Source organism: Lepisosteus platostomus, chromosome 3 (genome assembly GCF_059453375.1).
Source record: "Lepisosteus platostomus isolate fLepPlt1 chromosome 3, fLepPlt1.hap1, whole genome shotgun sequence".
NCBI classification, from domain to species: domain Eukaryota; kingdom Metazoa; phylum Chordata; class Actinopteri; order Semionotiformes; family Lepisosteidae; genus Lepisosteus; species Lepisosteus platostomus.
Window position 1 is genome coordinate 75,652,967 of NC_142613.1, and position 16,437 is coordinate 75,669,403.

The 16,437-nt window shown below is 40.8% G+C and overlaps 1 long non-coding RNA gene across 1 annotated transcript; it reads right to left on the reverse strand.

The window, feature by feature from the left end:
• Window positions 1-3,177: 3,177 nt before the first annotated feature.
• Window positions 3,178-16,003, reverse strand: LOC148675489 (uncharacterized). The gene is made up of 4 exons (XR_015935541.1): window positions 15,575-16,003; window positions 6,337-9,847; window positions 5,436-5,539; window positions 3,178-4,292 (listed from the first exon to the last, which is right to left on the reverse strand). It is a non-coding gene; the product is annotated as an uncharacterized LOC148675489 (long non-coding RNA).
• Window positions 16,004-16,437: the final 434 nt, after the last annotated feature.

The following is a 16,437-nucleotide window of genomic DNA, read 5'->3' on the forward strand; positions in this document are numbered from 1 at the left end:
GTATTTTCACCTGGCATTCATTTTATCTGATATATATACATAACATAGCATATACAACAAATTATAGCATTTACTGTATATATGTATATAATCATACAGTGCCTTGCGAAAGTATTCGGCCCCCTTGAACTTTTCAACTTTTTGCCACATTTCAGGCTTCAAACATAAAGATATAAATTTTTTATTTTATGTGAAGAATCACCAACAAGTGGGACACAATTGTGAAGTGGAACGAAATCTATTGGATTTTTGAAACTTTTTTAACTAATAAAAAAATGAAAAGTGGGGCGTGCAAAATTATTCGGCCCCTTTACTTTCAGTGCAGCAAACTCACTCCAGAAGTTCAGCGAGGATCTCTGAATGATCCAATGTTGTCCTAAATGACTGATGGTGATAAATAGAATCCACCTGTGTGTAATCAAGTCTCTGTATAAATGCACCTGCTCTGTGATAGTCTCAAGGTTCTGTTGAAAGCGCAGAGAGCATCATGAAGACCAAGGAACACACCAGGCAGGTCCGTAATACTGTTGTGGAGAAGTTTAAAGCCGGATTTGGATACAAAAAGATTTCCCAAGCTTCAAACATCCCAAGGAGCACTGTGCAAGCGATCATCTTGAAATGGAAGGAGTATCAGACCACTGCAAATCTACCAAGACCTGGCCGTCCCTCTAAACTTTCAGCTCAGACAAGGAGAAGACTGATCAGAGATGCAGCCAAGAGGCCCATGATCACTCTGGATGAACTGCAGAGAACTACAGCTGAGGTGGGAGAGTCTGTCCATAGGACAACAATCAGTCTTACACTGCACAAATCTGGCCTTTATGGAAGAGTGGCAAGAAGAAAGCCATTTCTCAAAGATATCCATAAAAAGTCTCGTCTAAAGTTTGCCACAAGCCACCTGGGAGACACCCCAAACATGTGGAAGAAGGTGCTCTGGTCAGATGAAACCAAAATCGAACTTTTTGGCCACAATGCAAAACGATATGTTTGGCGTAAAAGCAACACAGCTCATCACCCTCAACACACCATCCCCACTGTCAAACATGGTGGTGGCAGCATCATGGTTTGGGCCTGCTTTTCTTCAGCAGGGACAGGGAAGATGGTTAAAATTGAGGGGAAGATGGATGCAGCCAAATACAGGACCATTCTGGATGAAAACCTGTTGGAGTCTGCAAAAGACCTGAAACTGGGACGGAGATTTATCTTCCAACAAGACAATGATCCCAAACATACAGCAAAATCTACAAAGGAATGGTTCACAAATAAACGTATCCAGGTGTTTGAATGGCCAAGTCAAAGTCCAGACCTGAATCCAATCGAGAATCTGTGGAAAGAGCTGAAAACTGCTGTTCACAAACGCTCTCCATCCAACCTCACTGATCTCGAGCTGTTTTGCAAGGAAGAATGGGCAAGAATTTCAGTCTCTCGATGTGCAAAACTGATAGAGACATACCCCAAGCGACTTGCAGCTGTAATCGCAGCAAAAGGTGGCTCTACAAAGTATTAACGCAAGGGGGCCGAATAATTTTGCACGCCCCACTTTTCATTTTTTTATTAGTTAAAAAAGTTTCAAAAATCCAATAGATTTCGTTCCACTTCACAATTGTGTCCCACTTGTTGGTGATTCTTCACATAAAATAAAAAATTTATATCTTTATGTTTGAAGCCTGAAATGTGGCAAAAGGTTGAAAAGTTCAAGGGGGCCGAATACTTTCGCAAGGCACTGTATATACATATATTGTGTTCATATAAGTTATTACATTTTGTTAAAATAGTGATGCTCCAACTGGAACAAGTGGACAGAAACTAACTTCAGAATATTACAAACGGCAACTAGTAGTTTACAACTGCCAACCTGTTTCTGAGCTTTCACAAATACATTTTTTTTTCTGTCTGGGTACCAATTAGTTGCTACGGTATGTTCTGTCTGCATCACTCAAAATATTTTATAAAGAGTCTTTCATTTACTCTCCACTTCTCAAGTAACCAGTGTAACTCACACATCATTAAAAAAATGACAGAAACAACTTACAATATCTAAGTATTGCAGGAATGTGAAATAGTGAATACTTTCACTGCCCATAGACTTTGCTGCAATAGTGTTTCCATTTTTCTCCACAGATTTCAGAAAACACAACCATTCAATTGAATACATAGTAAAACCAAGGAAAATGTGTATCACTATTACGACAGTGTTGATTCTGTCTGGAAAATCTGCATTAAGTAATGCCTGTAAAACTGTCCTCTGGCACTGGCCAACAGACACGTTAAAAGAACTATTCAATTTTTTACCAGCAGCTTTAGAGGAATTTCACAACAGCTCCCTCTCATGAAGCTTAGTCAGAAAGTTGTGAACTTTAACTTGTTTGCCTAGATGGTAGCAAGGTCCTGCCTTGGATACCAGTGTTTCCAGGTCAAATACAGCTGCCATGGGTTTAATGTGGCTATTCAGAGCGCAGGAAGGATATTTCAAGATTCTTCTATCATTTTGCAGGCAAGGCAGCTGTCATTGCCCACAGTAAATTATTATAAGAATACTTCCTCCTGGAACTGTGACGCAGACATTTATCACATAGCTGAGACCTAAGTAAAGGAAGTTCATTTTATCTTTAGGACAAGTTTATCACACCACAACATTCCCAACATAGTGAAAGACTTACATGCTGATGAAGGGCACATGAATATATATATATATGGATGACTTCAATACAACTGTTAGGTCTTATTTGAGATTAGAGCATTATGAGTGCATGTTGTAACTGTTTCTTACAGATAACAGTGTTAAGCCTTGAGCAAAAATAAGCAACAGTATGTTTTCCATATATACATGTACATACAGTATCTAAACAAAACCATATGCTACAACTTTAAAGTTTAAAAGGTTGACATGTCATACACGAACGTTATCTTCCGTTGTTAAGCCTTCCTTTGCGGTTGTAAGAGGTTCACGCCATGTGGAGAGACACAACAGCACATGTCTACCAGCAGTAAAAATAAACATTTTCTCATTTAAAAAACCTTTAGGAGTGACATTTTGCAAACAGAGAGGACAGCCCCTAACATTCGATTGGAAGGCTAAAGATTTAAAATATTTTGAATCAAATGATATTTTGTCAAGCAATTAATACATTTGAATTAAAATAAAGACAAAAATCAGCTCATACACAGCTGTTCCTGTTCTTTAGCATGTATAGCGGTTGATTTCATTACTATTTCTCTCAAAGGCTTGCTTTACATGAGTATTTTTCATTAGTCGGGATCATTAATTCTTAAACACTAGCCATAGACATGGTACCTTTTGTTTTCAAACATAAGGCCTCATTCTCCTGGTGATGTTTAATTCAGCCTTATACAGTTTATGACATGCTGTGTTCTCTGAGTGCCAGTTGTTTTAAGAAATGTAGCTCTTGTGCTCTTGTGTGGGACAGACAATGACTCAGGGTGGCGCTGGGGTCTTTTTGAGAGACTGGAATCTGTTGTTTTTGTTCCCCCTCGTCACCATGAGGGCTCTGAGTCATAGTGATGTGGGAAATAACAGGATCAGCCCTCCCTCTGGACCAGGAGTCTGGAAGTATCCACTCTTGTTGGTTCATGTACTAACGTTGTGGATGTATCTGCGTCCTTTCCCCTTTCACAACGAAGCAGTCTGCACAGCTTTTAGCCACTTCATCCTCAGAGCCCACGCAAGTGATCATTGCAGTGCTTCGCTGGAGTCAGAAGCAGTGGTTTTCAGACATACTGTGCTTGTTTTAGGCCGGGGCCAGATGGACGGTATCTAGCAGCGTTTTTGAGTAATGAACGGGTCCATGCGGGTGACACAGGCTGGTTTATTTAGAGAGGAGTGGTTGAACAAGGAGTGATGTACAGTAGCTGACGGGTTAATCAGAAAGTAGGACTGCGCAGACTACCAGGCAAGCAGGAACTGGACTGAGAACAGAAGTGGGACTGCACATCGATGCAGGACTAGAGAGGATAACGAGGACTGGACTGGAAACAAGAAGAAGACTTCTTAGACTCCAGGTTGAGCAGGAACTGGGCCGGGATCAGAAGCAGGAATGCACAGGATCACCAGGAAACACAGAACTTGCAGGACAGGACAGAGCTTGACTAAGAGCAGATCAATAACCAACCCTGAGTATTGGGGCTACTGTGCTCATGAAGCTTAACGTGTGGCAGGTGGTGGGGACAGACTCCTGGATCTGGTGTGTGTAGCGCCTGGCGGGGTTGAGCTCCTCGTATGCATGTGACCGGTCTCCACAGAGACCAGGGAGGGCCTGAGCACTCGGACCCACCTGGGCATAGCAAAATTGAGCATTAGGCTTAGATAATTATTTAAATTCAGTCCCTTCAAGTGCTCTCTTAGTGGTACTGCAAGTGTTACAAAACTACAATTGTCTTTTGAAACTCACAAATAGAGTTGTAAAATTCTGGACATTTTATATAAAAATTTATGAATTTGTAGAAACGACATGTCCCCTTGTAAAGCGGAAAGTGAAAATGACCAAGTTGATGGGAATTGTTATGGGTCCCCTGAGAAGAATTTTTCATCTTTTTGTCTTTTTAAATTAAAGACGAAAATGAATATATAAGGTGCTATGTTTAGCGATGTTGTTGGCCTGTATGTAACCTGAAGCAAAAAAGAGTTCCCAGTTTTTGCTGCGTGATGAGGATGTTTAATTGTATTCTTTCTCCCATCTGAACTGGGTTGTTCTTTCTAGTACAGCTGGTTTAAAGTCAGATTATTGGCGAGTCCCCACTCCAGTTAGCAACCTAATTTACCTGTTGCAATTGTTGACTTTTGAATGCCCATGTGAGTTTCAGTGTGGCTTTAGGAAAGACATTTCAAGAAGAGGTTTCAATCAAATCATAGCTGGCGTTAGCAAGTGTGCATGTTAGCAACATGCAAAGATTAATAATTGCAAATGTAAGATTCTAATGCAAGGACCATATGGAGAACATAGGAACAATGTCACGGTACACGAGAGACTTCTGGCTCCCTCTACCACATGTTAATAAAGTTTGTTGTTTAACCCTTTGTTGGAGAAGGGGGTAGCTCTCAGCTGCGGACTGCTTTCCCGTAAGCAAGCCCAATAAAGATGTACTGTAGTAGATGATCAAGCAAATAATGAAAACACATACAGTATTTTCACGAGTGCTGTGGTGAAGAAGATCTCTTTATTTTTCTACAAGGCCTCATCTGAAGTGTAATCTGTTTTGTTCACATGGAAAATCTACTAAATAAGAACATGTAACTTCTTAAAACAGTTTTGATAGCAATGTACACTAAAATCATTTAGCATGTAATAAAAATAACATTTGCTTGCATATATCATTTTCAAAGTACAAAAGCCTTTACCCTAGATCCTGAACAAATGGAAATTGTTATCCACCCAGGCACTGAGTGCTTTAGAATAAATATTAAAACGGGGGCGTACTTTTTAATGCACCTGCAACTTATTGTAGTTTCTCTCATATTTCCTGCCCTTTGATTTAGAAGCCGATAATCCTTAATCCATCTCTTTTCCGATGATTCAGTAGTCTGTAAAAAAAAACTCAGGTCTTTGAGAACAGAAAAAACACAAAGAAAATACAATGACTTTCTTGTCATAAAAGACATCCTAAGCCAGCCAGAGCCCTCTTTGAAGAAACCTTATACATCTTAAGCATGTTTCTGTGAGAAGATGTGTAAATTTGAAACAATATTATCTTGACTCAGCATTGACTAATGGTGAACTGAAGTGCTGTGTTTTTTAACATTTCGCCTTTGGGCCCCACAGAATCAGTGCCAAAACCTTGCAGATTGAGTTTTTAAGAATGTGTAAATTCCAGTTTTTCTTTTCGCCTTTGAAGTCATTTCTGCCTTTCTGGGGGAAATAAAAGACAAGCACTGAAGGGAATTTCTTTCCCTTACGTCCGAGGATCTGATCTCACGTATTCCTGCTTGCACATCAGATAAGCTGTATACTGTAGTTCTGTTCTGAATGGTTTAATTTCCTTGATATGCTGACAATTTTTAATTTAACAACCTGACAGGAAAGCAGCTAAAGTAGCACACTTTTCTCGTTTGCAGAAAAATGGAAGTTATTAACCGAAATTTGGGAGGGATAACAATGGCATGCCCATCTTACACAGCTGTACCTAATCACCATCGTTACAGAAAAAAGCTACGCTGTGTATATTGAACACAAACACCTCCCTTTGCATTCATCTCAAGCATTCCTCCTCCACCCCATCTCCACCCTGCAGCTGCCCAACAGAGACAGTTAACCTCTCTCTGAACGGGCTTCGAGCCTCCTCATCCTCAGCCAAACATCCAAACATTCACAAAGCACCTACGTCTTGGATGTCGGTGTCCCTAATGAAATGACGCTCATCTTGGGTGACCATCCATTCATTTTATAACCCCTTTATCCAATCATGGTCATGAGGGAGCCGGAGCCCAGTCAGGCAGGCTACTGTAGGGGCGCAAGGCAGGATACCCCCTGGATGGAAGTCCGTCGTGATCTTGGACATCCGTTTTCCTGGCTTGTTCGAAAAATCACTCATCATACACTCACGGTCAGGTTACAGCAAAGACATTTTTTTAAAAAGGTGCTGTTTTTTTTATTGGAATTTCTAGTTGTTTCTCTTATCACAATACATATATTCTACATGTATACATTTCTGATCATGACTCCTGCACACTGCGGGCGGAGACTGCATGTGCTTTTCTCTGAAATGTGAGACGTCAGAGCCATCTGTTTCACACTGCAGCTGCCGAAGGGCCCCCCGAGCGCCACTCGACGTGGTGATGTGGCCGTCCCTGACGTCACAGACACTACCAGGTCACCGGGGTCACCACTGAGTAGCAGGCCGTGGCTACCCAGGCTCAGGCCTGTGCATCGTGGGTGGAGCTCTCCCACTGGTGCATTGCTGCTTAGGGAACCCCTGTGGCCACCAACGATTCCGTAGCAGATCCTGGATTTGAACAGATGTGTGAACTATAGGACCTCAGCTGTGTGCCAGATACATGTCTGTTCAGGTTGAGCCTCCAATAATTTCACCAAGGTAGAACAAGCATGTTTTAGTCCCGCCAGTCACCATTATAATGAAAAATGTTGCCAGTTAAATTTGTCTTAAGTCACTGGCTGCTGCAGATTTCATCAAACTCATTTTGTAATCTTATTTTTTATACACCGCCATTAATTTTGAATCATCACCTACAGCTTTTCCTATAGCATCCAATGGACATCTGATTCAGATCTCACCAGCTGCACTCAAAGCTCACACTCTCCCAGCAAGGTACAGAGGTTATTTTACAATAACAATATTAAATATTAACAACGATAGGAATAATATTAAATGGTGTTACCCCATTGTCCTGGCCAAATTTCCCTTTGGCCTGTAACCAGCTGTGGCTTCCTAATAATCCCCATCTATGAATTACTCTCCTCCCCACTGATACAGTAGCTGGTGTGTGGTCAGCATACTGACAAAGTTCACATCATCCAGGTGGGGCTGCACACTGGTGGTGGTGGAGGGGATCCCCATTACCTGTAAAGAGCTTTGAGTGCAGTGTTCAGAAAAGTGCTGTCAAAATGTAAGGAAATATTATTGTTATTGTTGTCTGTAAATTTGACTTTAACCTAAACTCAGCAGCCCGATACACTTGTTGAGAAGCAACACTGGAATTTATAAGAAACTTAACTACTGTACATGCCTCACACCCAATCTCTGCTAAAACCCAGGATTTATTCTGGTAACACAATGGGCATGAAAACAATCTGATGGCATAATGAATGATATAGATATGTTAAGGCAGAAAAAATTAAACTGTTTATTTCTGAATTTTTGTGTTTCTTAATTTTAATGATTCAGGTAGAATGTGTTTAACAGAAACACGAATGTGTTTAAGAGAAATGCCTGTTCTGTTTACTCACAGGATATTACAATTTAATTTAGTAGTTTTCATACAGATGTCTTTTATTTTTTTTAACATAATAAAAGGAATCAGAAATCCATCCAGAATACAAACTTAAAACGTGGGATCTAAATCTAGATGCACTAAAAACAGCCACTCATTGATTCCACACATGACAAATGGAATACATTTCTTTGAATCTTCTTAAGGCAAAATGTGAATTTTTGTAACATCTTCATGCAAATGCTTGTTAGGTTTAATAATGACAGAATTAAAGGAATTTTAGATGCTTTAGTATAGACCATAATAAATACTGATGAGTCTGTATTTTTACCGGATTAACAGAAGAAATGACTACTGGTTGGAGTGTTTTAGGAGATTCATAAAATTATATGGAATAATATAAGATATATATATGGACAAACCCTGACATCCTTCAGGAAACAGCTGGATTAAGTCCTTGGATCAATCCTAGCTACCAATCAGACTACATGGGCTGAATAGCCTCCATTCCTCTCCGATGACATTGGAGTTTCCTTCTTGTATCTAAACTTAGTGGGTGTGGCGCATGTACTTGTTTTTTTCATTTTCTGTAAAGTTATTTCACTGCTTTTAGGTAGGTCAAGAAATACCTCAAGGGAAAGAACATTTTGTTCTGAGCTGGAAATCAGCAGTGAAAACTAAAACAAGTATCTCTGTATTGTGAGAAAGTAGTAGTTTTTTTTGGGTGTGTGTGTGTGGGCAGTTTCTTGACAGTGATATAGAGCAATAAAATTTAATTGGTGGGGCACAGCTGTTGCAGGACTACCTGTCACGGATGTTGGAAGGGACAAACCATGGAATGGCAGGAGAGCGAAAAAGCCCCTATGTGTAGTGGCGAGACAGGGGTTAGCCCAGGCTCAGCTGTTCAGGAAATGCCGTATAGAAACCTGTCCCTCAGGTAGCGGACGTGGGGCGACCTGGTGCTAGGCGGGTTTCAGGACATCCGAACCCCAATGCTGAGCGCAGGAGCAGAGCAGAAGCAGGAAGTAAATAGGCTACACAACAAGACACACCAGAAAGACATGAATAATCACAGGGAACTAGGAACAGGAGAGCAGTAGAGAGCCCTCTAGGTGTACTGGGCGTGACACTACTTTGTCTTCAGTTTGCACAGAATGACCAGTGGTGCATTTGTCTTTCCTTGTTCTTGAGGTTCCCACTGATCAGAGGTTCTCCTTGCAGAGACACTCATTAATTACCAAACAGTTTGGATCTGAGATGTGGGTTAGGGAGACGCGTCTAACTGGACGTCTCGGGGTCTCTAGAGCAGGGTAAGAATAGACAAGGCATTGTTAAGCCTCTCTGTCTGCATGCAGCCAGTTGATCACCCAGACCCGAGCCGATGACTCTGCCCACATCCAAGGCATCAAAGGGACACTTCCAGCCCTCCTTCCCAAGGGTGAGTTTTGAGCCCCGGAGAAAAGGAGGAGGAGGAGACCAAGGAGGTTTTCATGAACCCCAGTCAGGAGGACTCAGAAGAGGATCTGAGAGGGGAGAATTGAGGGGGACAAAGATTGCAGGTTCAGACCCAGGAGAGGACTCAGACACCAGGGTCTCTACAGAGAGCAGCTGGGGGAAGCACTGACGCCATTCTCCCCACCCCTGGCCACAACTGGACTCGGAGACATACATGGTGGGGAGGGCATGAGGGACCACAATGATACAGTTGGTCACCACTGAAGGGGATGCTTAAGACCACTTAAGGATTACATTGCGTCTCTTCACTTTGGTGGACTGAGGCACACCAGGTCACCGACGCAAGCTGGTTTTAAAGAATGGAGGTGCTGGACATCTCCTTGGGAAACCGGGTTTTGGGAAAGGGGCTCCGTGATCTTCATATGGTCTATGCATGTTTCCCATGGATAACTTGAGTCTTGGGTTCTGTGTGATGGATAGATTGACAGTCTGTAATAAAAAGGGAAATTTTGTGAGATGCAGCATCTGTTGTGTCTAGTCCTGTATGTGTGTGCACTGGTGGTTCTAGAAGTTAAAAAGAACCTCCTGCAGAGGGAAAAAGTGTCCTAGCACCCTTAAAATGTCAGTTTCTGCATTCGGGGGTCACTATATAAAGATTTGAAGGAACTACTTGAATGCATGCCCCCTTACTGTCAGACATTTTTATTTTTCTCAGTCATTGCAAACCGAGATCTGATAAAGAAAATAAACAGCACAGGACTTTTACGACTAATATGGAAATTGTGTGGTTGATATTAAGTTTCAAAGGTTTGTGATGTTGTGATCAGTAGTCATTTTTACTGTGGTTAGACTGTTTTGGTAGAAGAAAATTCTGTTAGTTCAATTTACAAAACTAAAATAATGAATAGAAATATCTGACTCTTTAATCTTAGATGGTCACATCCCACTACCCCTTTTTAAACATTGTAACAGCTAACGTTCCTGTTACTGGTGAGTCACAAAACTTTGAGGTTTTACAAAACCTGGTTTCAACTTACATGTCCATTTTCTAAATGTGTTTTGTGGCTTTGGTACTCTCTCAGACGTTCCACTGGCTTCCTGAGTGAAACCCATCCTGCCCAAAGCTTCTACTCAATGGAATTTTCTGAGAAGATCTCACAAGCTTCCCCTCACTGGTGTTTAAGCAGTTCAAAAACAACACATAAAACTATGTGTGGTGGTGAATTTCAGTGAAAAAAAAACTCTATCAGGAGGATCTGTGAAATTAAACATACTCCTTCAACATAATTATGTCTTTGCCCTGAAGAAAACAGAGGTATGTACTGTAGTTAAAATGGTACAGGGTGTGTTGAAGTTACTGCCAGAAATTCTTTCTTTCTTCTTTTGGATTTTTCCAAAACATCTCACAATAGGTATGTAAAATCACAGAGTTTCACTTTTTTCTTTGCTTTTTAAAAAAAGGAAATATCTAAGATGAGTGTCATCGGGTATTTCAAGGGTGAACTTGTTAAAGAAAAAAACTACATGAAAGAGCACTGTTATTGTCTGTTACTGGCCAAAATCTTAAAGTACTAAGCACAGTGCAAAAGAATTCAAACTCAGACAGAAATGCTGGAAAGTAGCCCTTTAAAGGCCTTACATATGGTCGCTCCATCCTTATTGGATATCGACTTATTTCTGCATTATTCCATTGAGTTATCTACTGTACATTGCATGAGCCACATTCCTGTCTATACTTGGACTTGCTTGGGCCACATTTCCCAGCCCACTTAGACCAATGAATGGGTGCTCAGTCCGACAAGACCACACTTTCTAAACCTTGTCATGCCACTGATCAGGTGCTCTATCATTGAGCTGCTTCAAGACCATGTGTCACGACGCGTAGTTTAGGACCCTGTGTAGACGATATAATCTGGAAGTGACTGGAAAACAGGCTATGGGGAAAACACGGTGAGGAGAGGAATGGAAGGGATGGCGGACAGGGGGAGGTGCCGACAGGGAATCCAGGAACACTGGCAAGCAAGTCCAAAGCAAAGTCCAATGCAGGAAATCCAGGGCGCAGTCCAAAAACCAAAACAAGGGAATCCATCCAAGACAAGACGGTTAAAAACAGGAACAGGGAAAAGGAACGAGGAGATTAAAAATGGAGTGATGAGGCCAGGCACGCCGAGCCCCATACTCAGCTTGGTCAGGACGCTGTTCGGAAGCCTAAGCCCTCAAGCCGTGGACGTAGGGTGACCTGATGCTAGGCGGGCCTCTGGGCGTCCGTCTTCCAGTGCAGAGCGCGAGCTTCCAGAGTACCGGGTTTAAATAATACGGTGAATCTAGGGACAGGTGTACGTGATAATGAAACAAACACAAAAAGGGTGGGAGCGCCCTCTGGAGGATGGATGATGATCGTGACACCATGGTAGTGGGCTTAGTGGAGCTGACCTGCAACATCGAAGTCTACTCTTCCTGAATCTGCCTGAAAGACTCCAAGTCTGTCCTGAACCTGGTCTGCCTGCCAGTCAGGAGTCTCCTACCCAACACAGCTCAGTGGCTCCAATCTCTCTGCCAGTCCCCCACAACAGCAGTGTCGCCTCCCTGTCTGCTCCCGCCCTTATGACAGCGCTCATGATCGCCCTTTCCATCCACAATCTCTGTCACTCTTAGTCCTGCCTCAGCCATCTCCAGCTGCCTTTGAATAACATTGAGCCTCACTGAGCTTAACACCTGACAGCAAACCCACAATCTGATACTTTAATTTGTTTTGCCAGTAGTATTTCCTAAGCATCCTGCATGACATTCACTAAGGTTAAAGGACACAGATGCTGTATTTTGTCAACAGGTCTCAATCATCTGAGACAAGGCGAATATTTAATAATGTTGTTTAAGGAATGTTTTGGAAGTCAGACATCAAGACACAAGACATTGAGGCAAGTCTCTTAAATTTAAAATCTGTTTTAAATAAACAAGAATGTTAATGTCTATGGACTTAAATTACAATATTAGCTATAACCTACAGAAAATTATAAATGAGTAAATTGGATCAACAGTCATGGAGCAGTCAACCTTTCCTCGTAATGTTTTAAAGAGATCTACGGTCGAAATTAACATTTTATGACTGATGTAGTAATTAACCACAACTGGTCATCTTTTATGAATCGCTGTTGGAAAATACACCACAATAAGTCTGCAGAATATTTACTTCCAGAGATGTATTCCACTTCATTAGTTTTTAAGAACCTCAAAGCTCTGTGGTTGCCAGCTGAAGGCCTGCAAGAACGATTATGATTTTATTGTTTAAAGGGACAGCAGGGAGGTATTATAACCGAGCAGAGAGCTCAGTGCAGCCCTGCTGTGAACTGAATCTCTCGGGGAGGGTTTACACAACAAGCAGCTAATTACACAAGGCGTTGACAGGCTCCCTTATGGAATAGCACAGCACAGTAACGGCACAGAGGTTCCAGACAGTGCCCATGAACCACAGACAGTAGTCCAGTAATTAATACATTTTCCTTTGTGACCAGCAATAACAGAAGAATGGGTCCTGCCAGAGCCCTCTAGTGGAGCTCTAGGTCTTTGGATGGCACAGTATTGTGACACTTCAAACTAACAATTACCTGCTTACAGTAGCCACCATGAAAGATACGATAGGAGATAAGATCACTTTATTGTCTATTTACAATTTCTTGCATTGGGAATTTGTCTTTTCGCATACCCCAGCTTGCTCTCCATGAGACACACAGACAGGGAGAGAAGCTGGGGGTCAGAGCACAGGGTCAGCCATTTATACGGCGCCCCTGGAGCAGCTGGGGTGAAGGGCCTTGCTCAGGGGCCCAACGGAGTGGGATTCCTCTGCCGGCTGCAGGATGCAAACCGGCCAGCCACGGGCGCAGATCCACCACACTGCCCAGAAAGTAGTCTCTGGATGGCTTCTCTTTTGTATCCTTCCCTGATTTCTTATGTCACAGTTTATGTTGTACCACCTCTAGTTCAGACAGCGTTAATTACTAATCAATCCAAAGTGAGCATGCCTGCCCGGTAATTGCGCATGAACACTTTGGACAGGACAGGAACAATGTGTGCGCGTGCAATTCAAAATGGACTTATCTGAATAAATGCTGAGGACGAATTCTAAAAGAATTAGAACACAGTAACATTCAGTTTTGAAAAAACATATCCTGCAGTAAAGCAATTGGCTCTTACTGAAGATTGTTCAGAGGAAGGTGAAATGGGATCAAAGAGTTCCAGTGAATGATATGACAATGAAAAAAACAAACTTTCTTGTGTCTTTGAAAAAGTCCTACATATATTTCTTATATATATATACTTTGATATATATACTTTGAATAAGTCCTACATTATATATTTCCTGGGTGAAGATTTCCACTTATTTAAAGATGAAGAGAGTCTGACACAGACTCAAACAGGAGCTCTTAGGTGCCTGAGCCAGATGGTATTTATCCTAAAAAAGTAAGATGGAGAAACAACCACTAAGTAACAGTTTAGCATTATACTGTATACATTTTCAATATGATACTTTTGATGCTTTCAATCTGGTACCAGTACACATACTGTTTAGTCTCAATGCCCTACCAATCAAATGAAAAACTGCAAAGAATGTAAAGTGCAGCACAGCTCTAGCAGATAAGGAAGGCTGACGACAAACGAGTTCATTATAGCAAACTACCGGAAAATATTTTCATGACGCAAGCAGCACTCGGAGTATTCATGTCACAGATATAACCATGAAAAAGCATGGAGATATCATTTTTGAAAATTAACTTTCCTTAACTGAGATGCAGTTTAATAAAGAAGCAGGATTTATGACATTTTAGTCCCTCCAGTTCTTCTGGAAGACCTTACATTAAAATAAACACAATGTTCAAAACTGTATGAGTTACAATAATTGTATCCAGATCATATTTGGAAAAGTTCAATATACAAATAAAGGAGTGACCTCTGAAGTATACAGTAGATAGTTATTGACAAAATAATTAGGGAAAAATAGGTATTGCAATTAATGGGAAACATGCTTTTATAAAGAGTGCAGACAAGCCATGAAAGGCTACAATACCACATGAAACATTATAACTTTATTTTACTATATACAGTATAATACTAAACTGCCTTATTCCTGTACTGCAGAAGAAATCTTTAAAGATAAGCCTCTAAGCTTTATGATACTGATGACGTCTCTGAACACGTATTTCACATTGTGCAATGCATATTTCATTCTCTTCGAAGTCTGCTCTGGCTTAACCTGACCACAAATATGCTTATGAAAACATTTCAAAGTCTTCATATTTTCGCTGGCAATATTAGAATCACATTATCTTATGTCTGTGTTGCATCATGACACTAGTATTATAACAAAATGCATATTAGAGTGTTATAAATAAATATATTTCACTATTATAGTTTTTGGGACTAATCCCTTCAGCTTTGACCTTTTGACTTTATACACACATGATGATATACAGTATGTTTCTAATTTATATTAATTCATAGGTTGTTTACTTTACAATTATGAGCATAATGCCTGTACAGATAATGAGCATTAAATACAATACTGAAAATGTTATTTTATCTCTTTCTGACTGCGACAATCTTCTAACCTAAACACACGAGAAGCACATCACTTTTGTATGTAACTGGAGGTATTATAGAAAAAATCCCATTGGGCATTTGCTTTGGAGAGTTTGACCAATCTGGAACTGTAGACAGTTTTGGGTCTGCATTCTGACCAAGTGTTAGTTTTTTAACTTTGACATACTGTATGCAGGTATAAATAGTCCTATTTTACTAGACACTGGTATGTGTGCAGTTTCAGGTGTTGAAATGATATATTTTTAAAAAAATTTAAATGTTTTTGAAAACATTTCTCTTCTCAAAAGGCTCAGATCAATTCAACAGAAATTCACATTCACCTGTGTAGTTTCCCTGAAGCAAAAACAGACAAAGCTCACTTGATTTTGATCCCTTCAGATTGTACTTCCCATGTAAATGGGGAATACTTTTTCTGCATAACTGTTTGGAGAAAGTTTGTGAAACAGCGCTACGACATGACATGTCACATAAAGCATTTGGACCGCTTTAGTTGGACGGCACATGGAACTAGATTTTTAGCCCACTGTGATTAGTCTACCAGACACAAGCCTGGAAGCGGTGTTTTTCATATCTGAAATAATGAAAGAGCTATTGAAAGATATCTGGATGGAAGTGACTCACCAGTTATCGGTGCTTTAAAAAAAGGAAAGCTTGCTCCAATCCTGACACTAAACCTTTCCACCCCCCACTCACAGCAAAACACGGCAACTGTCTGACAAACAGATCCCAGACAACGAATGTGAATAGGCCTGTTAAACAAAACGATTTTACTTTTTTCCTAGCAAACCAGTGGGTGCTGGCCGTACACTATATTGTTCAGTTTCTGGCAGGATGCGATGCATCTAGAACAGGAAAATCTGCCCATTTCTTATGTTTTTTTTTTCATCGTATACAAAGCTGTGTTATTAAAAGGGCTGTTTTCACATCTTTTGTTTGGGTTCTAGGGAACTGGGGGCTTTCTATTTCAAACAAAGCAAATGTAATTACAGTTTTTGTGATGAGTGGTTGTGGTTTTGCATTTTTTGGTAGAACAACAATGTTCATTATACTGCTCACTATAATTTGGGGGACATTAGGGCTGATTGCATTACTTTTTGGCTACAGTGAATGCCATGTGTACATGCAGAATTTTCCAAGCTTGAAGCATGCACATAAGCTAGAACACTAATCCTTTGTTACCTATTGCTTGCCTTATTGGATAACACTTTATAGTCCAAATGTTTGAGAAGTCTAAAGGTATAAAAACAATGCGTGTTTTGATAGATTTGGAAGGATGGAAGAAGAACGGCAAATCTGAGAAGCTGTTGAACCAAAAAAAAACATTTGAGAGTGAAGCAGAACAACAGTGTTTTCAGAATGACAGAGCTACGGAGTTCTCAGTTTTATCAGTTGTCTATGGACTATTATGACAGAGTCTCATTAAAATGTCAAGAACAAGTGGGGGTGGACAACACAAGCAATCTGTTACAAACTCATAAGGCAGC